General features: G+C 44.6%; 1 long non-coding RNA gene and 1 other non-coding gene across 3 annotated transcripts in view; both read right to left on the bottom strand.

Moving 5' to 3' along the window:
* The window catches only part of LOC125095144 (uncharacterized), a 36037-nt gene that overhangs the window by 4535 nt on the left and 5043 nt on the right, over positions 1 to 26459 (bottom strand). The window lies entirely within an intron of this gene.
* Positions 6508 to 6615, bottom strand: LOC125089808 (U6 spliceosomal RNA). The gene has a single exon (XR_007124068.1). It is a non-coding gene; the product is annotated as a U6 spliceosomal RNA (small nuclear RNA).

Below are 26459 nucleotides of genomic sequence, written 5' to 3'. Positions count from 1 at the left end.
CAAGACCCCTCTGAATTCTATCCAAGGACCCCTTGGGGAGACCAGGTAAAGACTCCTGAGCTTGACGCTGTCCTGTTTACCCTGAAAACAGATATCGCACTGATGGGCATATTTTTGGGATCTTGCCAAAGTCAGGGGAGACTCTTTACAAAATCCGAGTTCATTAAGTGATTCTTTGGGGCGAGGCAGTTTGGAGAGGGATAGTAACGAAGGCTCTACGTCCCTCCCCACAGGTGAGTTATTAATTATACAAAGGAGAGAGTACCTTTATCGTGAGAACTATCCCAGACATCATCACGTTGACTACCACATCAAGTGTCCAACATTCAAACACTAGTAACAGGACAAACTGAAATCACATTACTCCAGACCAAAATGTGGAACCAGAATAAGCTCAAGGAAGCAATCAGATAAGCCCCAACCGAGGGACCCTCCACAAAACTAGGCACTTGTGCTCTTCAGAAATGTACGTGGCATAACAAAGTAGGGTGGAGAAGTGCTTCTAGATAGATCATGGGAGAGTAAAGAGATTTGACAATTAAATGTCTTGCTTAATCCTTGACTGGAGCCAAGCCTGAAAATAAAGGTTTATAAAGGGTATTACTGGAACAATTAGCAACATGTGAACATGAAAAATATATTAAACAATAATATAATAATTTTTTTAATTTGAATCTAAGATTATGTAAGAGAATGTCTTTGTTCTTAGGAGATAGACTCTTGGGGCGCCTGGGTGGCTCAGTGGGTTAAGCCTCTGCCTTTGGCTCAGGTCATGACCTCAGGGTCCTGGGATCGAGCCCCACATCGGGCTCCTTGCTCAGCAAGAGCCTGCTTCTCTCTCTCCCTCTGCCTGCAGCTCCCCCTGCTTGTTCACTCTCCGTCAAATAAATAAATAAAATCTTAAAAAAAAAAAAAGGAGATAGACTCTGAATTATTTAGGTGCAAAGAGTACAAATTAGTCTCAGTGATTCAGCAAAAATGTCTCTATATTAGATAAATGCACAGGTAGAGACATACACATATACACGTATATCTAGACACAAACGTACGTATATGGAGAGAGTGCCCATGAGCAAATGTGACAGAAATGTTAACAATTGGTGAATCTAGATGAAAGCTATAAAGGAGATATATATGGGGGTTGGTGGCTAGGATAGTACCCAGAAGTGATATTTCTAGGTCAAAGGCAAATACTGTGTACTTTTGTTAGATGTTGCTCAAGTCCCTTCATTAGGGGATGTACCCTTTTGTATTTCCACCAGACACGTGCAAGTGCCCACTTCCTCACAGCCTCGCCACAGAGTAGTTTGTCAAGATTTTGAGTTTTTGTCCTGATGACAGGTGTACTGTGGCTTCAATTCGTGTCTTGTGAAGCCGCACAGAGCTTGCCTTCTTCCACTAGATTAAGTGGCTCCTAAGACCTTATTTTTTTATTTTTTTATTTTTTAAGATTTTATTTATTTATTTGACAGGCAGAGATCACAAGTAGGCAGAGAGGCAGGCAGAGAGAGAGGAGGAAGCAGGCTCCCCATTGAGCAGAGAGCCCGATGCGGGGCTCGATCCCAGGACCCTGAGATCGTGACCTGAGCCGAAGGCAGAGGCTTTAACCCACTGAGCCACCCAGGTGCCCCTCCTAAGACCTTATTTCAGAGAAATGGCTTCCACTCAGGCTCCAGGTACTTCTTCAATCCCAACCCTTCTTTCCTCCCTGTCTAGACAGACAGAGTCAGATTGTAGGAATGGGGTCCTCAATGTCATGGTCATCATCATTATTGAATTTGCCTTGACGAGGGAGGGCATCTGATAACATGTGTGCCAGTGGTGCATTGGCATGGACCTGGACAACATGCCCAGCCATTTTGCTTCCATCTCAGTCTGCACAGCAGTCGCCTCCAGAGGGCACACAGACAACACCCTCCCCACTGAGTGAGGAAATGGAGGTTCAAGGAGATGAAGTGGCTTATCCAGCCAGTAAGTGGCGAATCCAGGACAGGGGATCCCATGTTCAGATTCCTAGTAAGTGCCTGTGAAGTTACGGAATAGGTCCCAAGACTACCCTTACTTCTGACACCCATGGCAAGTCCAGGGATCCCCACAACCACCCTAAGTTCAAGAATTCACAAGAAAGACTCTCAGAACTTGCTGGAACCCATTGTAGTCACTGTTATGATTTATTACAGTGAAAGGATATGGATTAAAATCTGCCAAGGGAAGAGACCCATACGGTGGGCCCAGGAGAGTTCCATACACACACAGAGCTGTCCTCTCCTAGTGAAGTCATGGAGAGTGTTAACTCTTAGAGACAATGCGTGACAATATGCATGGAGTATTGCCAACCAGGAAAGTTTACTCAAGCCATGGTGTGCAGTGTTTTTATTGGGGCTTGATCTCGAGGACATGGTCACCAGCCCGCATGGCTGACGTCAGTCTCCAGTCTATCCAAGGGCTAACCTTATACTGCATGACCAAAGCCCTAGCCACAAATCCCTTTGTTGGACTATCTGGCATGGCACAATGCACCCAAGTAAACAAAATCACTCTTTTTTTTTTTTTTTTAAAGATTTTATTTATTTATTTAACAGAGAGAGATCACAAGCAGGCAGAGAGGCAGGCAGAGAGAGGAGGAAGCAGGCTCCCTTCTGAGCAGAGAGCCCGATGCGGGGCTCAATCCCAGGACCCTGAGATCATGACCTGAGCCGAAGGCAGTGGCTTAACCCACTGAGCCACCCAGGCACCCCCACAAAATCACTCTTATTGGGCAGGATATTCTCAGGGTTTAGAGATCGTCTCCTGGGGGTTGGAGGGCAAAGACCAGATCCCTCTTTGGGCATGGTTCAGTCTCTATTGTGCAATGCCCTTTCTTTGTAATCCATTCCGACAAGTGGGGTTACCTGCTCACCAGGACAAGGAATGGAAACTGAGCAGAACAGAAGGCAGGAGTGGCACAGGGGAGCCCAGAACTGAATTTAATGATGGCCTCCTACAAGCAAATGTACAGTCCCACACGTTTCTCTGCTCGTCAAGGGTGGAAGCAAAGTGCTAGCTTGAGCCCACTTGTCTCTGGGGTCAGGCCCAGCTGGTCTCAGTCTCATTCTCTGATTCAGTGCTTGCAGCACCCCTAGGTGGCACACATTTTCAGTTTAGGCAGCAAAAAGGAAAAAAAAAAAAAAAAAGGAATCCAAAAGATTAACAAACCTCATTCTTCTATCAAATTACATTTCCTGGTGAGGTACTGTTACAATGAAAATTTCCCTGCAGTTTATGCAAAAGGTGTAAGTTCACCCTCTTTATTCGCTTTTTAAATCTTAGCCGTGGGAATGTTGTTGACACTTGGAAAAATAGTCTATCCCTGAATAAGGACAAAGTTCGATAGAGAGGAGGCCAAGCCTTACAACAGAGGGTGGAGAAGAAGGAGGGGCAGGCAGGGAGCTTGGAGTACAGAGAAAAGTCTGGTTCACTTTGCCTCAGAGCCTTCCCTAAGAGCACTGGTGTGTTCTGAAGGACGGCAGAAGACCTTCTTTCCGGTTTCCCAAGCCCATCCCAGGTGTTTTCAGGATTTCCATTCTCTTCCAGCCTTCCGTGGAGAGGAAGCCACAGCCATGGGCTACTGTTTTATTTCTTCATAACACAGACAAAAGCTTGGAAAGACCCAAACCCAACTCCTGGATTACTAAAGCCTTGGTGGGTGCTTATTTGGGGCACAAGACTGAAATAATGAGAAGACTTGTCATGAATGATCTTGCTCTCTCTGTGCTCCTTTCCTCTTCTTGAATTCCTCCCAGGGATACTTTATTTATTGACAAATATTTACCGAGCATCTATTAAGGCCAAGCATTGGTGGGAGTGATGATGGGCAGACACAAATGACAAAATAAACCAACTAAAAAAATACCAACAGGGGCACCTGGGTGGCTCAGTGGGTTAAAGCCTCTGCCTTCAGCTCAGGTCATGATTCCAGGGTCCTGGGATCGAGCCCCACATCGGGCCCTTTGCTCAGCGGGGAGCCTGCTTCCTCCTCTCTCTCTGCCTGCCTCTCTGCCTACTTGTAATCTCTGTCAAATAAATAAATAAAATCTTAAAAAAAAAAAATACCAACAGGTGGTCATTGTTTCCAGGGAGATTGAAACTGTTTGAGTGGTTTTCCCATGGTCACAAATGGTCTCTTTAAGAAGGTGACACTGAGGGGCGCCTGCCTGGCTCAGTTGGAAGAGCACAGTGACTCTTGATCTGGGGGCTGTGAGGTCAGGCCCCACGCTGGGTGTAGAGATTACCTAAATAAATTTTTAAAAAGTTGACATTGAAATAGAGACTTGAAAGACAAGAATGAATCAGCAATTAAGAACTTCTGTGGGAAAAGAAAAGGGAAGCGACCTTTGACTTGATGAAGAAGCCCTAACTTGCCCCAGAAAGCGTGCAAGCAACTAAGGTGAACTGAACTGGCTGAGATGAGACTTCTGAGGGTTTGAAACAGAGATTAATCTCCTTTATATGAAAATTAAGAAAGTTACAGTCCTCTCCATGAGGAGGGAAGGCAGGTTACAGAGCAGGGCCCTGTTCTACTGAAACCCACCAAAAAGGCTCCAGGGTCTTCCTCCAAGACTTGCCCCAGTGGGGACCCATATGATTTTCAGCAGAGTGAAGAGGTCAAGAGCAGGGACTCTGGCATCAAAGGGATAAAGCTTTGACCCCTGGGTGTGTGACCTTGGCCAAAAATTTAATAAGATGGAGCCTCTGTTTCCTCGTCTCTAAAAGGGGTATAATGAACCCTGCCACTGAGGGAGGCCAGGAAGGCTTAATGCAATGGTTTGGCACCCAGGACCCCCCAGTGTGAGGCATGGCCATACATCAAGGATCCCTGGCGTGGCTCAGGAGGATTGCTCAGTGGGATAAGCAGGGTTCCCTTTGGTGACCCAAGGGCAGGGTTAGGAAAGGAGTAAGGAACGGCTTCACTCTGGTGGGCTCTTTTCCAGCAAATTCCTAGCAAAGGACAAAGGACACTATCTCAAGCTGCTGGTTATGTAACTGGCTACGTAACTGCTTAAGGGGAAATCTAACTCTATGGGAAGCTGTGATTTAACAGAATCATTTGTAATTGTTTAAAAATAAACCATCTCCCCACACTAACATGGAAACAGCCAGCATAACAGGCAATGCAGGTGGCTGGCGACCGTCTACAGCGTTCTGATTTCCATAGGTTGTCAAGATAAACTAAAAGAAAAGGCGAGAGTAAGCCCATCTTTTTTTTTAAAGTAAACAGGTAGATATATTTTATTTGTCGAGAGTAAATGTCAATCTATTTCTTTATTTGGGACACAATAGGTCAGAATTCCAGAGCTGGTTGGGTAGCCTTGGGCAAGGAGCTTAACACTTGCTACTCAAGGTGTGGTTCCCCTGCCAGCAGTAGAGGGTCACCTGGGAGCTTGATGGAAACCTTCAGGCCCTACCCCAGATTTGCTGAATCAGAGCCTGCATTTACTGGAGCTCCAAGTGGTTTTAGGCACCTGAGAGCTGGGGAAGCATTCGTTTTATTGCATACCTGAAACTAACGTAACACTGTATTTTAACTGGAATTATTATTATTGTAATTTTTTTAAAGACTTTATTTACTTATCTGACAGAGATCACAGATAGGCAGAGAGGCAAGCAGAGAGAGAGGAGGAAGCAGGCTCCCTGCTGAGCAGAGAGCCCAATGCGGGGCTCGATCCCAGGACCCAGGGATCATGACCTGAGCCGAAGGCAGAGGCTTTAACCCACTGAGCCACCCAGGCACCCCTTATTATTGTATTTTTAAAGTAAGCTCTACACCCAACGTGGGGCTTGAACTCACAACCGCAAGATCAAGAGTCATAGAGTCTCCCTAATGACCTAACCCCTTAACTAGCTGGAATTAAATGAAAACTTAAAAAGCAAAACAAAAAAAAAAAAAAAAAAAAAAAAAAGACTGGGAAAGTATTCATTTAATATCTCCAAGTGATGGGCTCTCTGCTCAGCAGGGAGCCTGCTCCCCTCCCCCCTCTCTCTGCCTGCCTCTCTGCCTACTTGTGATCTCTCTCTGTCAAATAAACAAATAAAATCTTTAAAAAAAAAAAAATAACATCTCCAAGTGTCACTCTCCTAAGAGACGGGCCAAAGTGGCTTTTAAACAAATTAAATATAAATATAACCAGCTTTTTTTTTATTTTGCCAAGTCATTCTCACCAATTTATTCTTCCAAATAAGCTTTCAAATCCTTTGTCAGCATTCCACAAAAACAAAACAAAACACCCAACCACAAAACCAAAACACCACCGGAATTCTCATGAGAACTACATTAAAAATGTAAAATAATTTGAGAAATGGTATCTTTATAATATTTATTCTTCCTATCCAAGAACATGGGCTGTTTCTACATTTATTCAGTCTTTTTATTTTTTATTCATGTATAAGTTAATATGCAGTGTTATATGAATTTCAGGTGTACAATATAATGATTCAATAATTCTATAATTATTCAGTGCTCATCATGATGAAAATATGGAACACTGCAAATTTGCATGTCATCCTTGTATAGGAGTCATACTAATCTTCTCTGTATCGTTCCAATTTTAGTGCTGCCAAAGCAAGCAATAAATTTAACCAGCTTTTTAACAATTAAAAATTAAGTGGGGGTTGCCTACCTGGCTCAGTCTTGGAGCATGTGACTGTTGATCTCAGAGTTGTAAGTTTGAGTGCCATGTTGGGTGTAGAGATCACTTTTTTAAAAATTTCATTTCAGCGTAACAGTATTCATTGTTTTTGCACCACACCCAGTGCTCCATGCAATACGTGCCCTCCCTAATGCCCACCACCTGGTTCCCCCGACTTCCCACCCCGCCCCTGCCCCTTCAAAACCCTCAGGTTGTTTTTCAGAGTCCATAGTCTCTCATGGTTCACCTCCCCTTCCAATCTCCCTCAACTCCCTTCTCCTCTCCATCTCCCCATATCCTCCATGTTATTTGTTATGCTCCACAAATAAGTGAAACCATATGATAATTGACTCTCTCTGCTTCACTTATTTCACTCAGCAGAATCTCTTCCAGTCCCGTCCATGTTGCTACAAAAGTTGGGTATTCATCCTTTCTGATGGAGGCATAATACTCCATAGTGTATATGGACCACATCTTCCTTATCCATTCGTCCATTGAAGGGCATCTTGGTTCTTTCCACGGTTTGGCGACCGTGGCCATTGCTGCTATAAACATTGGGGTACAGATGGCCCTTCTTTTCACTACATCTGTATCTTTGAGTTAAATACCCAGGAGTGCAATGGCAGGGTCATAGGGAAGCTCTATTTTTAATTTCTTGAGGAATCTCCACACTATTCTCTAAAGTGGCTACACCAACTTGCATTCCCACCAACAGTGTAAGAGGGGTCCCCTTTCTCCACATCCTCTCCAACACATGTTGTTTCCTGTCTTGCTAACTTTGGCCATTCTAACTGGTGTAAGGTGGTATCTCAATGTGGTTTTAATTTGAATCTCCCTGATGGCTAGTGATAATGAACATTTTTTCATGTGTCTGATAGCCATTTGTATGTCTTCATTGGAGAAGTGTCTGTTCATATCTTCTGCCCCTTTTTTGATATGATTATCTGTTTTGTGTGTGTTGAGTTTGAGGAGTTCTTTGTAGATCCTGGATATCAACCTTTTGTCTGTACTGTCATTTGCAAATATCTTCTCCCATTCCGTGGGTTGCCTCTTTGTTTTGTTGACTGTTTCCTTTGCTGTGCAGAAGCTTTTGATCTTGATGAAGTCCCAAAAGTTCATTTTCGCTTTTGTTTCCTTTGCCTTTGGAGACATATCTTGAAAGAAGTTGCTGTGGCTGATATCGAAGAGGTTACCACCTATGTTCTCCTCTAGGATTCTGATGGATTCCTGTCTCACGTTGAGGTCTTTTATCCATTTCAAGTTTATCTTTGTGTACGATGTAAGAATGGTCGAGTTTCATTCTTCTACATATAGCTGTCCAGTTTTCCCAGCACCATTTATTGAAGAGACTGTCTTTTTTCCACTGTGTATTTTTTCCTTTTTTTTTTTTTTTTAAAGATTTTATTTGTTTAAGAGAGAGCACAAACAAGGGAGAGCGGAAGAGAGAGAGGGAGAAGCAGACTCTCTGCTGAGCAGGGAGCCCAATGTGGGGCTCAATCCCAGCACCCTGAGATCATGACCTGAGCTGAAGGCAGACACAACAGACTGAGCCACCCAGGTGCCCCAAATTTAAAAAATCTTAAAAAAAAAAAAAAAATTTAAGTGGAACAGAAAGTGAAATGAAAAAGCAAAATGCCCCTCCATCCTCCAACCCCTCCCCATCTCACAATACCCTGCAACTCCTGACCCCCACCAGCCACTCTCTGAACCTCCAGCTTGGCCTGGTACTGGGTCTTTCTCCTTTGCAGGTGGGCAACCACCACACTTAGGCATTATTTGCCTTGAGTTTGGGGGGCGGGTAGGAGTAGAAAATCACACTTCCCTCCCACAAGCCAACATGTTCTTCAAAAACATCCTCACTCTGATCAGGCTGACAGATCCCTCCCTTTCTCCTATTAAGCTCAAAGGAGGGCAGAACTGCAGGTCAAAACTGGCCCAGCCACCCCTCTTAGCAAGTTATGAGGGGAGAATGAATGTTAGGGTCTTGGGGCATCTGCGTGGTTCAGTCAGTCAAGAGTCTGCCTTTGGCTCAAGTCATGATCTCGGAGTCCTGGGACGGAGCCCTGTGTTGGGCTTCCTGCTGAGCGGGAAGAGTCTGCTTCTCCATCTCCCTCTTCCCCCTGCTCATACTCTTTCTCTCTCAAACACACAAATAAAACATTAAAAAACAAAAACAAACAAACAAAACCCCAAAGAAAGTTAGTCACATGTCACTGCTATTCTTGGTTTGGAGCTTCAGCTGATACTCCCAATCTGTTTGGGAGTCTGTTACAGTCTTCCAAATCTGGCAGTCTGTGGATTGAACGCAGAGACCGATCTGTCTCAATGATCATTTCATGGTCAGCTCCTTCATTATGGCCAGCCCAGCGTCTCTAAAGGGAATCGACCAGCATCTTGGGATTCCATGACTACTTAGATACCTTCCATGTTTCTCTAGTTTTAAGAGTCTGGGCATCTTGGGGCGCCTGGGTGGCTCAGTGGGTTAAGCCGCTGCCTTCGGCTCAGGTCATGATCTCAGGGTCCTGGGATCGAGCCCCGCATCGGGCTCTCTGCTCAGCAGGGAGCCTGCTTCCTCCTCTCTCTCTGCCTGCCTCTCTGCCTGCTTGTGATCTCTCTCTGTCAAATAAATAAATAAAATCTTTAAAAAAAAAAAAAAAAAAAAGAGTCTGGGCATCTTGGCCCAGCCTAAAATTTGAGGTTCTCATCCATCATCTCAATTAATGAACAACAAATATTTTATACTCAGCTACTTTCTATGTAAAATGATCTAGTACCAATTCCCTGTGTGAGTGTGTGTGTGTGTGTGTGTGTTGAGGGCAGATACTCCCCACACTGTTCAACAAGTATCTGGACACCAGCTGGGTGTCCTACAGATTGACTCAGTTGTGACAGTATCTACCCAGAGAGAGCATCAGATGCCACTGAGGAAGGCCTCAGTCTCCCCACACCCCCAAGCCTCAGAAGCCAATCGTAAGTCCAGTTTATCACCTGGGCTTCTGACTGACCAGCTATAGACTGAAGGTTCCAATGACCCCCTCCTTGGGCCTGATTAATTTGTTAGAGCAGCTCATAGAACTTAAGAGGAACATGCTACTTACTGGATTTCTGGTTCATTATACAAGGATATAACTCAGAAACAGTCAGGTGGAAGAGACACGCAGGGCAAAGCTTGGAGAAAGGGTGTGGAGCTTCCATGTCTTCTCCAGGGCAGCCACTCTCCCTAAATCTTCACGTGTTCACCAGCCCACAAGCTCTCTCAACCAGTCCTTTAGGTTTTTATGGAGACAACACTGGATAGGCTTGATTGATTAAACCACTGGCCACTGGTGATTGACCCAATGTCCAGGCCTTCTTCCTAGTGTAGGTGAGGGACTTCCAGTTCTAACCCCCTAATCACATGGCTGGTTCTCAGGCAGCCAGTTCCCATCCTTAGGTGCATCCAAAAGTCACCTCATTAATGCTCTTAACACTTAGGGAATTCCAAGGGCTTAAGGAGCTCTGGGCCAGACCTGGGAGAAGACCAAACATATATTCACTCACAGTATCGTACTTGATGCAAATATCCTTTCCTTAGCAAAACGCAGAATTGAGGAACATAAGCAGCTTGAATTTTCTTTTGATACCAATTAATTTATTCATCAAATATTTATTAAGGGTTTACTCTGTGGCAATGCTCTGCTGGCACTAGAGAGAGACTTAATGGTGACCAGCTGAAGTCAAAGTCGAAGAAAGGCACACCTATGAGATGGCTTTCAGTTGTTTTTAAAGCTGGAGGAAAAAACTCTGAGAACTAATGTTTACTTTAGTCTTGTTGAAAGTAAACAGAGGCATATTAAACATTTTTAGACTTTCAGCAAAAATCGACTGGAATCAGACAGCATCCAATCTAGCAGATGGGAGCCCTGAGGAGCTGCACAAAATGGAAGACTGTTACAGTCAGAAGGGAGCAGGAAGAAGGAAGTTGTATGCGACAAAAAAGCGGGTTGGTTACTGCAAGGTCACTTTCCTTTTAGGAGACGAAGGGGGTCTGTCAGGCAGACTGCCTAGCTAGTGCTGACCCTGACTGGTTTAAGAGTCCCTTTCTGGCAGAGCCAAAACTGGAGTTTGGTTAAGTCTTGGTTTGGTGATGTGGGGTATAACATAAGCTCCCCGATTTGCGGCTGGGTGCCTTGTTTGTAAGTCCCAGCCAAAGGTGAATCTTATAACTTGTAAAAGTTTGCTTAGTAGTATTTATTTTATTGTTTAATAATGTTTTTTAATAGTTAAGCATTTTTTAAAAAAGATTTTATTTATTTATTTGACACGGAGAGAGAGATCACGAGTAGGCAGAGAGGCAGGCAGAGGGAGAGAGGAGGAAGCAGGCTCCCCACTGAGCAGAGAGCCCGACGCGGGGCTCGATCCCAGGACCCTGAGATCATGACCCGAGCCGAAGGCAGAGGCTTACCCCACTGAGCCACCCAGGTGCCCAATAGTTAGGCATTTTTAAAAGCTATAATAATTTTGGAAAAGTTAACACAGTACATGAACACAGCAAAGTCAAAAAAGGCTCTAAAGGGGACACGGGTAAAAGTCAGCGTCTTCCTCTTCTCCTACCCCTATCCCCAGCTCCCTCCCCCAGGGCTGGTAGCTCAAGTTTGGGCTTTAGGCCCCAGTGGGGCCTTCTAGGCAGCTCTCCTTCTTCCTCAGTCCTATCCGAGATCTTTGGACCAGAGGATCTTGGCTTGCTGGACAAAGGGGGCAGGGGAGAAGACAAGTCCCCAATCCCTGTGTGAGGCCTTGAGTTCTCATATCCAACCAGCTGTTTGGAGTACAGATACAAGTCACTCATTCTCAAATGCTTACTGATTGCCAGACACTGAACTGGACATTTGGAAAACACCAGGCAGTACAATAGACCAGAGTCTCTGCACTCATGAGAGCTTACATCCTGACATGGGAGGACAGAGTGAAAATTAAATATCATAAGTAAATTATGCGAATTAGCCATCCCTCCTTATTGGAGGTGGAGAGCTGGGGAGGGGTGGGTTGATGAGGGCCTGGTGTGAGAGCCAGGACAAAAAATCCCCCTTCTCGAGACTCTAACTGCAAACTAAAGAGCTTTAAGCTAGGAAGGGCAAGTACCCTTTTTCCTTAATCATCTAGAGTGCAAGGGATTTGTGGCTACCACGCACGCCTCTAATATGAACAAGCGATCCCAAAGGTTGTTCTACAGTGCTTTCCTTCAACGACAAAAATGGGACCTCGCAACACAGGGGTTCAGTGAGTCACCCATTTTTTGGCTCCAAGCAGTGCTCTGCACTATCACTTCTGGTCAAGGAGCCATCTCTGGTTTCTAGGAGGCCTTCTTGTAGCCAGTGGGTTGGAGCAGAGAGAGAGAAGGACGAGCAGAATCCCTGATGAATGCAGAGCCAGACGTGAAGGCTCAACATGGGGACTCGACCCCAGGACCCTGAGATCATGACCTGAGCCAAAGTCTGACGCTTAACCAACTGAGCCACGTGGGCGCCCCCGTCCTGAGCCATTTTTAAGTACTCAGTTTAGTGGTACCAAGTGCATTCATACTTGAGTAGGCATAACGACCATCCCACTCCAGATCTCTTCTCATCTTGCAAAACTGAAACTCTGTACCCATTTAATAATAGCTCCCCCTTTCCCTCACCCCCGGCCCTGGGCACCCCAGGCCTCAGACACCTTACCTTCTGTGTCTACGACTTGACTACTCTAGGTCTCTCCAACAGGTAGATTCGTACAGTATTTGTCATTTTGTGTCTGGCCTATGTCACTCATCAGAATGAGAGGTACCTTCACGGTTCATTCATGTTGTAGAAAGTGTACGGGATTTCCTTTCTTCCTTTTTAAGACTGAATAGTATTCTACTGTAACTTATTTATGCCATGTCGTGTTTACCCCATGCATCTGTCCATGGAGACCTGGGTTGACTCCAACTTTTGGCTACTACACACATAGCCGCTGCTGTCAACATGGGTGTACAGATTGCTGTTCGGGTCCCGTTTTCAGTTCCTCTGTGTATATGCCCAGAAGCGGAGTTGCCCTCCTTGCTTTCCTTAATTACAGACTAAATGACTCTGTTGCAAGAAAAAGTCAGGATGGACAGGTCATCTGTTGGATGTCTGCCACCAATTTGATGACCCAGCTGAAGCCCTCTCATTTAAAGAGAGAGAGAGGGATGTGCCTTCTCGCAGGTTCACAGAAAGTCCCACCTACGGACATACTTTCGAACACACCTCGTTTCTGGTGTAACTATTTATGCCCTGTGAGTGTGTGTGTCCAGAAACAGCACAGCTGTATCCAACGATTTCAACACTGAGAAGCTAATACCCCTTCACCAGAGATATATCCTTTCACACAATCCCTTGCCTTAGGTTTCTGTAAAAGATCAAATTCCAATCAAGTGGCAGAACAAAGAAAGGACGGTGACCTAAAGAAAGAAGCACTTAAAGTGTCTGAAATGGAGTAAATAAAAGCAGAACAGCAGCTCAGTGGGGAAAAGGAAATACCTAGCAATTCGTAGACTGATGGAGACAGCACATGTAGGTGTGCTCATTTGCACGAATAATCAAGGAAATGGAAATTAAATGAGATTTTAGGGGTACCTGGGTGGCTCAGTCGTTAAGCGTCTGCCCTTGGCTTAGGTCGTGATCCCAGGGTCCTGGGATGGAGCCCCGCGTCGGGCTCTCTGCTCAGCAGGAAGCCTGCTTCTCCGGATCCCACTCCCCCTGCTGTGTTCCTTCTCTTGCAGCCCGCTCTCTCTCTCTCTCTCTCTCTGTCAAATAAATAAAATAAAATCTTTAAAATAAATAAGATTTTATTTTTAAGCTCTGACTGGTAGATAAAGAGACTGGTCCTACAAAGGTCTGGTGAGGCTTCAGGGAAACAAACACTGAGGGTGGGAATGAAAATAAGAGCAACCTTTTTTGTTTTTTAAAGAAGGGATTTTTCCTTTTTGAAGATTTATTTACTTATGGGGCAACTGGGTGGCTGAGTTGGTGAAGCGACTGCCTTCAGCTCACGTCATGATCTCAGGGTCCTGGGATTGATGCTTCTTCCTCTCCCTCTGCCCCTCCCTCCTGCTCATGCTGTTCTCTCTCTTTCTCTTTTTCATAAATAAAATAAATACAAAATCTTTTAAAAATTATTTAAAAAATGATTATTTATTTGAGAGGGAGAGTGCAGGAACAGGTGGAGGGACAGACTGAGAAGGAGAGAGAATCCTAAGGAGACTCCCCGCTGAGGGCAGAGCCGGACATGGGGCTCGATCTCACAACCCTGAGATCGTGACCTGAACTGAAATCAAGAGTCGGTTGCTCAACTGACTGAGCCATCCAGGCCCCCCAATGCAACCTTTTCCAAGTACAATTTGGCAAAAACCTCGACTCAGCATGTACACTTGCAGGAATTCGTACTTTAGAGACATTTTGCAAATCCATGAGACTATGCATGCAAGTCCATAAAAAAATACACAGCATCTGTTCTACCAGCAAATCATGGGAAACACCAATAAGTCTGTCCATAGGTGTAACGGGTTGACATATTACCCCCAAAGGATAAGGTAAGTCCAAACCATTAGTACCTGTGAACATGACCTTTTTGGAAATAGGGTCTTCGCAGATGTAATTAGTAATGATGGTATCACACTGGATTACAGTGGGCCCTAAATCCAGGGACTGGTGTCCTTATAAGAAGAGAGGACACACAGACATACACACAGGGAAGAAAGCCATGTGACCACACAGGCAGAGATTGGAATGAAGTAGCCACGAGCCAAGAAATGCCTGAAGCCACCAGAAGATGGAAGAGGCAAGGAAGTGTTCTCCCCTAGAACCTTTGGAGGAATCACAACTCGGTTGACACCTTGATTTTAGACCTCTGTCCTCCAAAACTATAGAGGCGTAAATTTCTGTTATTTTGACCACCCAGTTTGTGGTGATTTGTTATGGTAGACGTAGGAAATTGATACAAAAGGGATCAAGTCAACAAGCAATGGTATACACACATGACTGGGGAAGGGAGCAAGACCCTCAAGCTAGTCCTTATTAGGTTCTGGTTTGTGAACTACATGAATATAGTTCCCTTTAAAAAATAAAATAAGAAGTGCCTGGGTGGCTCAGTCATTAGGCATCTGTCTTCGCCTCAGGTCACGATCCCAGGGTTCTGGGATCAGGTTCCTTGCTCCGCAAGAAACCTGCTTCTCCCTCTCCCACTCCCCCAGCTTGTGTTCCCTCTCTCGCTGTGTCTCCTGCTGTCAAACAAATAAACAAACTCTTTAAAAAAAAAATATTATGGGGCGCCTGGGTGGCTCAGTGGGTTGAGCCTCCGCCTTTGGCCCGGGTCATGATCTCAGGGTCCTGGGATCGAGCCTCGCGTTGGACTCTCTGCTCCGCGGGGAGCCTGCTTCCCCCTCTTTCTCTGCCTGCCCATCTGCCTACTTGTGATCTCTCTCTCTCTGTGTGTCAAATATAAATCAAATCTTTAAAAAAATTAAAATATTAAATAAAATTCAGACAATAAATATGGTTCTATTTCTTTATAACCTAGTTATTTGAGCTTTATTTATTGTGCTTTATATTTTAAAAAGATTTATTTATTTGAGAGAGAGAGAGAGAGAGAGAGAAGAGTGTGTGTGTGCGTGTGTGTGCAAGAGCAAGGGGAGGGGCAGAGGGAGAGAGAGAGAGAATCCCAAGCAGACTCCCTGCTGAATGTGGAACCCAATGTGGGGCTCGAACTTACAGCCCTGAGCTAGGACCTGAGCTGAAATCAAGAGTCAGACACTTAACTAACTGAGCTACTCAGGAACCCCAACTTTTTTTTTGCCCTTTAAAGCCAAAGTAATAGTGGACATTTATACTGATTCTTTTTTATAAAATTTTGAGCTAGAAAGAGCTAAGAGATTGCCCAGTGTAGTAGGCAGAATAATGGCTCCCAAAGATGTCCACATCTTAATCCCTAGAACCTATGAATATATTAGGTTACGTGTCAAAGGGGAATTTAGGCTGCTTATCAGCTGACCCTAAAACAAAAAAGATGACTCTGGATGAGCCGGATCACTATAATCATGAAAGTAGGCCCAATGCCATCCCTTTAAAAATCAGAGAGGGAGGCAGGAAAGTCAGTGTCAGAGTGACGCGATGTGACAAAGATTCAACTGGCCATTGCTGCCTTTGGCTTTGAAGATGGAAGAAGTGGCCAGGAGCCAAGGAAGGCAGGCAGCCTCTAGATACCGGAAAAGGCAAGGAAATGGATTCAGTCTAAGAGACTCGAAAAAGAACATGGATCTGCTGACACCTTGATTTTAGCCCAGTGGGATCCCCATCAGACTTCTGACCTCCAGAAATGTAAGAGAGGAAAGGTGTGTTGTTTTAAACCAGTAAGTCTGTGGTAATTTGTGACAGCAGCCTTAGGAAGCAGACATCTTGTTAACTCCTCCTTTTCCAGAGGAAGAAACTGAGATCCAGGAACACCCTGGAAGAATCAACACTCAACCCCAGATCTCCTGGGTAACAGGGTGTTTTCACTGTAAAATGTGTTACACAGGGTGCCTGGGTGGCTCAGTGGGTTAAAGCCTCTGCCTTCAGCTCAGGTTGTGATCCCAGGGTACTGGGATCGAGCCCCACATCGGGCTCTCTGCTTGTGGGGAGCCTGCTTCCCTTCCTCTCTCTGCCTGCCTCTCTGCCTACCTGTGATCTCTGTCTGTCAAATAAATAAATAAAATCTAAAGAAAAAATGTGTTATACAAATAATAAATAAGAAGATAAACTTTCAAGTCAAACATGTTTTGTTACAATTGACTTACTGAAACATTTAAAATACGAATTGTTCTTTGGAAAATTCAGCCTTTTAGCATTTCTGGAATACTTCTCATCTTTTTTTTTTTTTTTTGAATTTTTTGTTTTTAAAGATTTTATTTATTTATTTGACAGAGAGCACAAGAAGGCAGAGAGGCAGACAGAGAGAGAGGGGGAAACAGGCTCCCTGCTGAGCAGAGAGCCTGATGTGGGGCTTGATCCCAGGACCCTGGGATCATGACCTGAGCCCAAGACAGAGGCTCAACCCACTGAGCCACCCAGGCGCCCCAGGAATACTTCTCATCTTAAAAACAAAAATAAACAATAAGGGGCACTTGGGTGGCTCAGTTGGTTAAGTGTCTACTTTTGGCTCAGGTCAGGATTCCAGGATCATGGGATTGAGCCCCACATCAGGCTTCCTGCTCAGCAAGGAGCCCATTTCCCTCTCCCTCTGATGTTCTCCTTGCTTGTGCTCTCTTGACTCCTCTCTGTCAAATAAATAAATAAAATCTTAAAAACATTAAACAATAAGGATATTCCATACTCACTCTCAGACCAATTTATTAAGAACCACTTTTTCACCCAGTTGATCTGGTTTGACTTATTATCTTCCTTGGTAAAACTGGACTAGTTTCTCACTTTAAGCTTCAGGGTTTTCAGTCCCGTGCACATGAAGAGCTCCACAAGAAGAAAAACCAATCGTGCCACTCCATGTACAGTTAATGCATGTGCAACAGGATTGCTATAAATTTAAATCCCTGTTCACTGTCAAGAGTAATAAAAAGATTGCTTCTAGAATTAATGTGGTTTTGAGCCTTGTTCTCTAAGGCACTGAAAGGTTAACAGAAAGCACATGTTGTAAGAAAACTGAGAGGGGGAAAAGAGTCCGGAGCAAGTGGCATATGAAGGAAGATTACTGCTATTTTGGGAAGGGGGGCACCCAGCTGGCTCAGTCAGTGGAGCGTGCAACTCTTGATCTCAGGGTTGTGGGTTCAAACCCCACACTGTGTAGAGATTAATTAAAAATAAAATCTTAAAAAAAAAGATTACTGTTAGGGCTCCTGGGTGGCTCAGTGGGTTAAAGCCTCTCCTTTCAGCTCAGGTCTTGATCCCGGGGTCCTGGGATCAAGCTCTGCATCGGGTTCTCCGCTCAGTGGGGAGCCTGCTTCCCCGTCTCTCTCTCTGCCTGCCTCGCTGCCTACTTGTGATCTCTGTCAAATAAATAAATAAAATCTTAAAAAAAAAGATTGCTGTTATTTTTGGACAGTTTGGTAAAACCTAACATATCCTACAGACCTTAGGTACTCAGTGTGTGTTATGTTTGAATCAAGACTCATGGGAATCTTATGGTGGTATTTAGTTACTTTAATCATGGTTAACATGCAGAATTAGAGCAATCAAGCAAGGACGATGATAAGATGTTATTTTAGACTTTAAAACAAATTCCCTGGTATTGTTGAAGGGTGCTGGCCTAGAATTTAGAAAGTCTGGGTTTTACCCTTTCGAGGCTATGACCACCTCCTTGAGTCTTAATCCCCAATTTATAAAATGGGAATTATGATATCCTGGCCTTCTAACAGGTGCTCGTGGGTACAGCATGGGATAAGGAGCATGAGAACAATTCAGACTCTACTCTGGGTGCCAAGGAAAAGCCCCGTGCAGGAGGCGCAAGCTAGGAGGAGACGCCCATCCCACAAGGGCCACTTGTGAGCAGATGCCCTCACGTGTGGAAATCCTGTCCTCACTGGCAAAAGAAAAGTACAGATCTATGACCAAACAAGCAGTTTCTTGTGGAAGTTCCTGAGCAAGTCAGGTCCTTGCACTGGAAATCCTCCTGCTGCTGCACTGGCCTGACTTTGCCGGTAATTACCTGGACCTCTTACTCTACTGCCTGGCTATGGTTTCCTCCTTAGGATGACCTTCCCCTCATATGTTGTGTTAGGATTCTTTAACGGGTGAGCAAAGCTCATCTAGAAATGGCTTAACTGATGAAGAAGAGGTATACTGAAGAAGAGTTCTGGAGATGGGTGGTTCCAACTAGTTAATCAACAGGCTAGAAGATGCCATCTTTCAGCCTGGCCACCCTCGGCTTGTTTTACTCAGTTTAGCTCAGATCACATTTGCAAGACGGTTGTCGTAGGACATCCAGAAGAAGCTGACCAATTCTTCATTTTGCAGATCTTTTTTAAAGAAAGGGAACATTTCCCAGAAGCCTCCAAATGCATGCTCCTCATGTCTCACTGACCAGGACTGGGCAGGTCTTAGGCTTACCCCTAAACTCATCACTGACCTACAGAATGGGGTGACCTTGGCTGGTTTAGACAATCAGGATTTCCTATTTCCTCCAGTCACAGGGGAGGTCAGACTCTGAAACAAAATCTGGGCGGTTGGGCTGGTGATCAACAGTGCCTGATGGAACTGGAAAATAATTTTTTTTTTGAGGGGGGTCAGGAGGGGGAGAGGGAGAGAGATTCAGGGCTTGATCTCATGACCTTGACATGATGACCTCAAGAATGGGACGCTTAACCGACTGAGCCACCCAGGCAGCCCTGGAAAATAATCTTTAAGGTTCATTCAGTTCAACTCTGTCTATGGTAATTGTGTAGACGTTGAAAAGGAAGGTCCACTATTACCTTCCTTTCCTTAGATAACTAACAGACACCATGAACTTAACTATATCCGAGATGAAATCACTGCTATTTTCTTTCAGATCTGCTCCACTTGCAGCCTTCCCAACCACCTTAATTAATAACAACCTCATGCATTGGGCCAAAGCTCTGGAATCATGCTGGACCTCTTTCCTCATGTACCCAACATCCTAACCATCAGCAAATCCTACTGATGTTGCCTTCAAAATATATCTAACTTGGGGCCCAGGAAACAGGGATATGGGGGGAAGGCTTGCATAAAACCCAGCCACGCTCCAGCATCAGACTAAGGAGCATGTGGAGGCAGCGTCCTTGGCATGAGACTGGGTGTCCTCACGATGGGCAGTATCGGAGATGAAATTTCTCCAGGTGGCTCTATGGACTGTGAATGGGGATAAGGAGCCAGAGCATGTGAAAACTGCAGCTGATACTCTGATTTTGTGGACACACGTGAGCCGATACTCTGGATATGCCCAGAAATAACTAAAGACACCTGGGGATGAGGTGAAAGGCTGATAACCAATGGAGCTGGTAGGGACTTGTGTCAGGAGGAAAATGCAAACTGTCTTTATTTATAGTGGCTATAGGCTATTCAGGCTCTTCAGGACTACAGGTGGATAACTACAAATATTTATGATGCAGATGGTGTTGTGAAAACATGAAACTACTGTGTTTTTGTTTCTCTCTGAAATCACATTCCCCAGTAGCCTCCCACCTGCAAGTTTGAGTCATGGGCCTTTCTGTCCCAGAAAAGGAGAGGCTATTGACCCCCACAACGAGGAATTAATTGCTTCAAAAAAAGCTGATTTTCCTGAGGCTGTAGCATGAGGCGATCAGCCATCATGGTTTGTCTAGCACAGTCCCCATCTATGCTTGTGGTCTTAGCATTATTATTATTATTTTTCAATTTATTTATTTGACAGGCAGAGATTACAAGGAGGCAGAGAGGCAGGCAGAGAGAGAGGAGGAAGCAGGCTCCCTGCCAAGCAGAGAGCCTGATGCGGGGCTCGATCCCAGGACCCCGGGATCACGACCAGAGCCGAAGGCAGAGGCTTTAACCCACTGAGCCACCCAGGTGCCCTAGGTCTTAGCATTATTTTAAGTATCAATTGATTTCCCCACCAAAGGTGCCTCAGTTTGGACAGTAAGCTATAGAAGATAATAGTTTGAAAACCTTTTCTTGAGAGAAAAGGATTTTCTAAGTTCCTTAGCATCCATTAACAAATCAAAAGTCAACCCTTAAAAAGATGATAGAATTTTACTATAAATCAGGGGTAACAAGAAACCAGCATAGAAGGTAGAGATCAGTGGTTCTTTTTTTTTTTTTTAAAGATTTATTTATTAGACAGAGATCACAAGTAGGTAGAGAGGCAGGCAGAGAGAGAGGAGGAAGCAGGCTCCCTGCTGAGCAGAGAGCCCGATGCGGGGCTTGATCCCAAGATCCTGAGATCGTGACCTGAGCTGAAGGCAGAGGCTTAACCCCCTGAGCCATCCAGGTGCCTGAGATCAGTGGTTCTTAAAGTGTGAATAGCAGATCAGCAGCAGCAGTTATCTCCTGGGAACTTGCTAAAAATGCACATTCTCAGGCCCCATCTCAGACCTGCTGAATCAGAAACTCTGGAGGGTGGGGGCTGAGTCATTTGCGCTTTAACTCTCGAAGGGGTTCTGATTCAGAGAAAGTCTGAGATCCTCTGAGACAGAGCAAGTGGAACACTTTTTCTTCAATATTGTGGGGAGAGGGAAAAGGAGAGCTGGAGAGGAAGCAAGCCACATGGGTGAGCCACATGGGTCCTTTCTTTCTCTTTCCCTGTGAGTTTTTTTAAAAAAGATTTTATTTATTTGAGGGACAGAATGAGTGAGAGAGAGCAGAGGAGCAAGAGGGAGAGGGAAATGGAGAAGCAGACTCCCCTCTGAGCAGGGAACCAGATGTGGGGCTCAATCCCAGGACCCTGGGATCATGACCTGAGGCGATGGCAGACACTTAAACAACTAAGCCACCCAGGTGTCCCTCCCTGTGAGTTCTGAGGGCTGAGGTAGAAACACCTAGATAAAAATAGAAGATCTTAACAACAACAACAAAAAAAAATAGAAGATCTTGAGAACTTTAAGAATGCTCATTGCATGCATATAAGAGTGGAAGAAGGTCAAAAGTCTGGGAGAGGGTCCATGGGGAGACATTTCAATATTGTGCCAGGCCAGCACATCTGGGTGTGAAGGGAGAAGTCAGGAGAGGAAAGTCTGAAGAGCTTCACATTGCCTATGCCTAGCCATCTACAGCACCCAGAAGTTTCTGTGGGCCCAGTGTTAGATTACAAAAAGACCAAGTCAACTGGTAGACCAGCAGGAGACTGAGAGCAGCGCAAAGAAGTGGGCACTTGGAGACAAGGTAAATGGTCTGAACTACAGTCGACAGTGGTGGGACCAGCCATATCTGGTTGTCACCAGTCCAGAACCAGACTGGATCAGGTGCTCTGCAGCAGAAACTAACAAGGACCCTGGTGACATCACATGAGTAGGAGGAGCTCTCCTCCAGTGCTAGTGCTGCCAGTGAGATGCCCTGGGTCCATCCTGGAGTGCAATCACGGGAATGGGAGGAAATGCTGCATCTACCAGTGACACAGGAAACCGTCCACAGTCTAAGGAAGGCAGTGTGGAACACTGTGGTTTTTGGGATAATTACAACGTCCTCTGGAGAATAACTAGCATTTTTGAGAAAATAACTGAGCAATTTTCTCATAGACTCTGATGAGATTAAGAGCCTCTGTAGGCAGTTAGATTTACCTGTGCTATCTTGTTATGAATCACCTGAACTGCTAACCATCAGGCTGGCACTGAATAGACAATCATTCACCTGACAGGCCTTTTTGAACCTAAGGCTAACAATATTATTTAGACACATTTACTTCTTCTTTTTTTTTTTTTTTTAAAGATTTATTTATTTGACACAGAGAGATCACAAGTAGGTAGAGAGGCAGGCAGGGAGAGAGGAGGAAGCAGGCTCCCTACCGAGCAGAGAGCCGGATGCGGGACTTGATCCAAGGACCCTGAGATCATGACCTGAGCTGAAGGCAGAGGCTTAAACCCACTGAGCCACCCAGGCACCCTAGACACCTTTACTTCTATCAAAAGTTCCTACCAGGGGCGCCTGGGTGGCTCAGTGGGTTAAAGCCTCTGCCTTCAGCTCAGGTCATGATCCCAGGGCCCTGGGATCAAGCCCATATTGGGCTCTCTGATCAGCAAGGAGTCTGCTCCCCTGCCCACCCCCGCCCGGCCTGCCTCTATGCCTACTTGTGATCTCTGTCTGTCAAATAAATAAATTCTTAAAAAAAAAAAAAGTTCCTACCAAAAAGAAATCTCTTAACTGGCTTTATTCTAGGTCTTGTTCCCCTGCAGCACTTTTTTTTTTTTTTTTTTAAAGTAGTCTCCATGCCCACTGTGGGTCTTGAACTCACAATCCTGAGAACAAGTCACAGAGTCTACTGACTGAGCCAGCCAGGTGCCCAACTCTGCAGCAATTTTATTTTTTTTAAAGATTTTATTTATTATTTCGACAGACAAAGATCAGAAGCAGGCAGAGAGAGGGAGGAAGCAGGCTCCTTGCTGAGCAGAGAGCCTGACACGGGGCTCTATCCCAGGACCCTGAGATCATGACCCGAGCTGAAGGTGGAGGCTTAACCCACTGAGCCACCCAGGCGCCCCTCCGCAGCAATTTTTTTTTTTTAATATTTTATTTATTTGACAGAGAGATCACAAGCAGGCAGAGAGGCAGGCAGAGAGAGAGAGAGGGAAGCAGGCTCCCTGCCAAGCAGAGAGCCCAATGTGGGGCTCGATCCCAGGATCCTGGGATCATGACCCGAGCCGAAGGCAGAGGCTTTAACCCACTGAGCCACCCAGGTGCCCCCCTCTGCAGCAATTTTAAATAACATTTTGTGTGTCCTCATAATGAGTATATGAGAAAGCTTTTCTAGTATCTAAAAGACTCTGAGTTAATCTAAAGCAGTGGTTTTCAGAGTGTGGTCTTTGGGCCAGCAGCATTACCTGAGCACTCACTAAGATGTCAATCTCCAAGCTACACCCAGGTCTAATGAATCAGAAACACAAGGGGACAAAGCTGACTTCTGGCTATGGTCAAGTGGAAAGGTGAGCAAATCCTCTCCCCAGAATGCAACTATCATATAAAGCTAGATAAAATTGATAAGAATGACAATTTCAGTGTTCTGGAAACCAACCAAAGGCACAGGACAATTTGAGAAGCGTTTATGCTTCAAAACTGCTGAACTGTAAGAATAGTAGAGGTCTGAGGCATCCTGGCCTAGCACTGCTTCCCTCCCCTCCTGCCCAGTGGGTGGTAGAGGTTCTCCCAGGGAAGGACAGGTCGTGAGGGCTGGCAGCTATGCCACTGTGGCTGAGGGGGGGCTCACAGGATTTGCTGTAGTGGGTGATGCCCATGGCCAGTGGCACTGTCAGCAGAAGTCATGAAAGCCTTGCCTTTCAGAAAATACCACAGGAAGTCCTTCAGACTGAAAGGAAGTGACACCAGCTGACAACTGGATGCGCAGGGGAGAATGAAAAGCACTGGAAATGGTAAATACGTAGGTTAATATAGAAGACTCTATAAGTATATTTGCCTCATTTTTCCTTTTAATTTCTTTACAAGATTGCGTCCAACGATACTCATAACACTGTATTGTTGGATTTATAGCACATATAAACGTAATAACAATAATAATACAAAGGAGAAGGGAGAAAATTGAGCTATACTGCAGTAAAGTTTCTATATTTTACCAGGATTAAATTAGTATCAGTCTCAACTAGATTTTGGGGAGTTAAGATGCTGAAATCTAGGGAGGAACCATTAAGAAAATACATTTTAACTTAGTAAGAAAAGTTAACAGGGGAATTTAAATGATATACCCAAAAGTACTTATTTAACACAAAAGAAAGCAATGAAAGAGATACAGAGAAACAAAGAAGAGAGGAGACGGAGACAAACAGCAAAATGGAAAATGTAGATCCAAACATATTATGAATTACAGTAAATGTGAATGGCCTAAACATCCCAAACGAAGAGTGGAGAGATTCGGATTGGATACAGAAAGCAAGATCCAAACATATGCTGTATGCAAGAGACACACTTAGATTCAGAGACAGAACGAGGCTGAAAGTAGAAAGATAAAAAATACACCATGAAAAAAGTGACCATAAGAAAGTTGCAGTGGCCCATGTGGATATTAGCTAAAATAGACGTAAAGACAAGAAATAGTACTAGAAACAAAGACATGTTTCCTTGTGATAAAAGAGTCCATAGATCAGGAATCTACAAAACCCCATTTGCAAATAAGGTCGCATGGGGTTATCTTCAAGTTATGAATTGTGGAGGGGGCACAATTCAAACCACAACAAATCCAAATGTCCAGCAACTTGAGGGGAAAAACAAGTTGTGGTATAGCCATATGATAAATTACCACTTAGACATAAAAAGGAATGACCTACTGCTACATGCTACAACACAGATTAAGCTCTAAAACATACTAAATGAAAGAAGCCAGATGCAAAGACTACATATTGTATGGTTCCATTTATAAGAAACATACAGAAAAGGCAAATTTATAGAGAAAAAGGCAGATCAGTGGTTGCCAAGGGCTTGGGATGGGAGAAGGGATTAAAAAAAACCAGCAGGAGGAAACTTATTGGGCTGATGGAAATGTTCTAAAACTGCATTTTGGTAATGATCGCCAGCCACCTAAATTTACCAAAAAAAAAAAAAAAAAATCACTTAAGTGTACACTTACAATAGATGAGTTTTTAAAATAGTATATAAATTATATATTAATAAAGCAATTTCTTTTTTTAACAGTTTCTGAGGGTGGGGACCAGCCATCTGGGTTTTAATAAGCCTTCCCCCTAATTCTTGTACTAAGTGTGCAAATCACTGCTCTCAAGAGACTATTTAAAACCAAATGAACTTGACATAACATCACTGGCACATCCAAGTCATACCTGATTCTTACCCACCCAAAGTGATAGAGGATCATGAAGACAGTGACAGGGCATAAATAGCTACATTAGCTTTACCAATCTGAATAGCATGTGTGTTAAATTTGAGACAGAGTCCAGACTTAGATGTGACCCTGAGATTCAGACCCACAGCCAAGTGGACAATTCCACCTTGGAATTGTCAATTCTAACTAATTGGCAATTCTAACTCCCTCAGGTACTCCAGACGTACCCTTTCCTGAATGAGGATCTTTATCCCTCTACTTGCTTTTCTTGGTAAATGGCACCACCATCAACCCGGTGGCCCAAGCCTGAAAAAGGGGAACTACATTTGCCTTCCCCCTCCCTCACTTTAGATAGTCACTGAGGCTTGCATTGCATTTCAATTATCTTTTTTCCAGTAATGGCCATAGGCCAGGACTTTATCGTGGCTCGCAAATGGACTCACTGCCTTCAGTCTCACCCCACCCCCTGTCAGTCCACACGCTCAGATATCCTAGGGATCATTTTTTTTTTTTTAAAGATTTTATATATTTCTTTATTTTAGAGAGCGAGAAGGAGGCGTGCTAATGGATGGGGGTGGGTGGGTTCCAGGGCAGAGGGAGAGGAATAAGCAGACTCTGTGGAACATGGAGCCCCACACGGGGCTGATCCCACAACCCTGGGATCACAACCTGAGCTGAAATCAAGAGTCCAACACTCAAATGACTGAGCCAGCCGGGCTCCCCCAAACACTGTTAGATTCTTATGTATTACAGCAACATGATATGCATTTATAGTTCATGTATACATACAATTTGAAGATTTGAATGTAATCGGGCCCAAGCCCAGTATTTTCTTTTCTTTTTTTTATGATTTTATTTATTTGAAAGATAGAGATCACAAGTAGGCGGGGGGGGGGGGGGGGGGGGGGAGGGTTGGAGAAGCAGGCTGCCTGCTGAGCAGAAAACACGATGGGGGGCCCAATCCCGGGACCCTGAGATCATGACCCCAGCTGAAGGCAGTGGCTTAACCCACTGAGCCACCCAGGCACCCAGTAAGCCCAGTGTTTTCAAAAAAGGCTCACAGGTAGTTCTAATGTGCAGCCCAGGTACCTCTGATTTATAGCTGAGGTCTAGAGAGGATATTCCAGGAAGATACAGTGGGCCAGACGGAGCCAGAGCCCAGGCTAGAACCGCTAACAAATATAGCCTATGACAGAGGTTCTGACAAGATTATTAAATATACAGCTAACTCGCAATTACAGTTTGCATACTTCTAATCACAGACTGTTCACTCCTGCTTACTAACAATCTACATTAATTTTTACCCTTTTCACTTTCCAACTTTTAAGAATGCCTCAGATA

This window comes from Lutra lutra, chromosome 1 (genome assembly GCF_902655055.1).
Source record: "Lutra lutra chromosome 1, mLutLut1.2, whole genome shotgun sequence".
In the NCBI taxonomy this organism is placed as follows: domain Eukaryota; kingdom Metazoa; phylum Chordata; class Mammalia; order Carnivora; family Mustelidae; genus Lutra; species Lutra lutra.
Note: the sequence above shows the minus strand (reverse complement) of the source record. Positions and strands in the feature narration are given on the sequence as shown.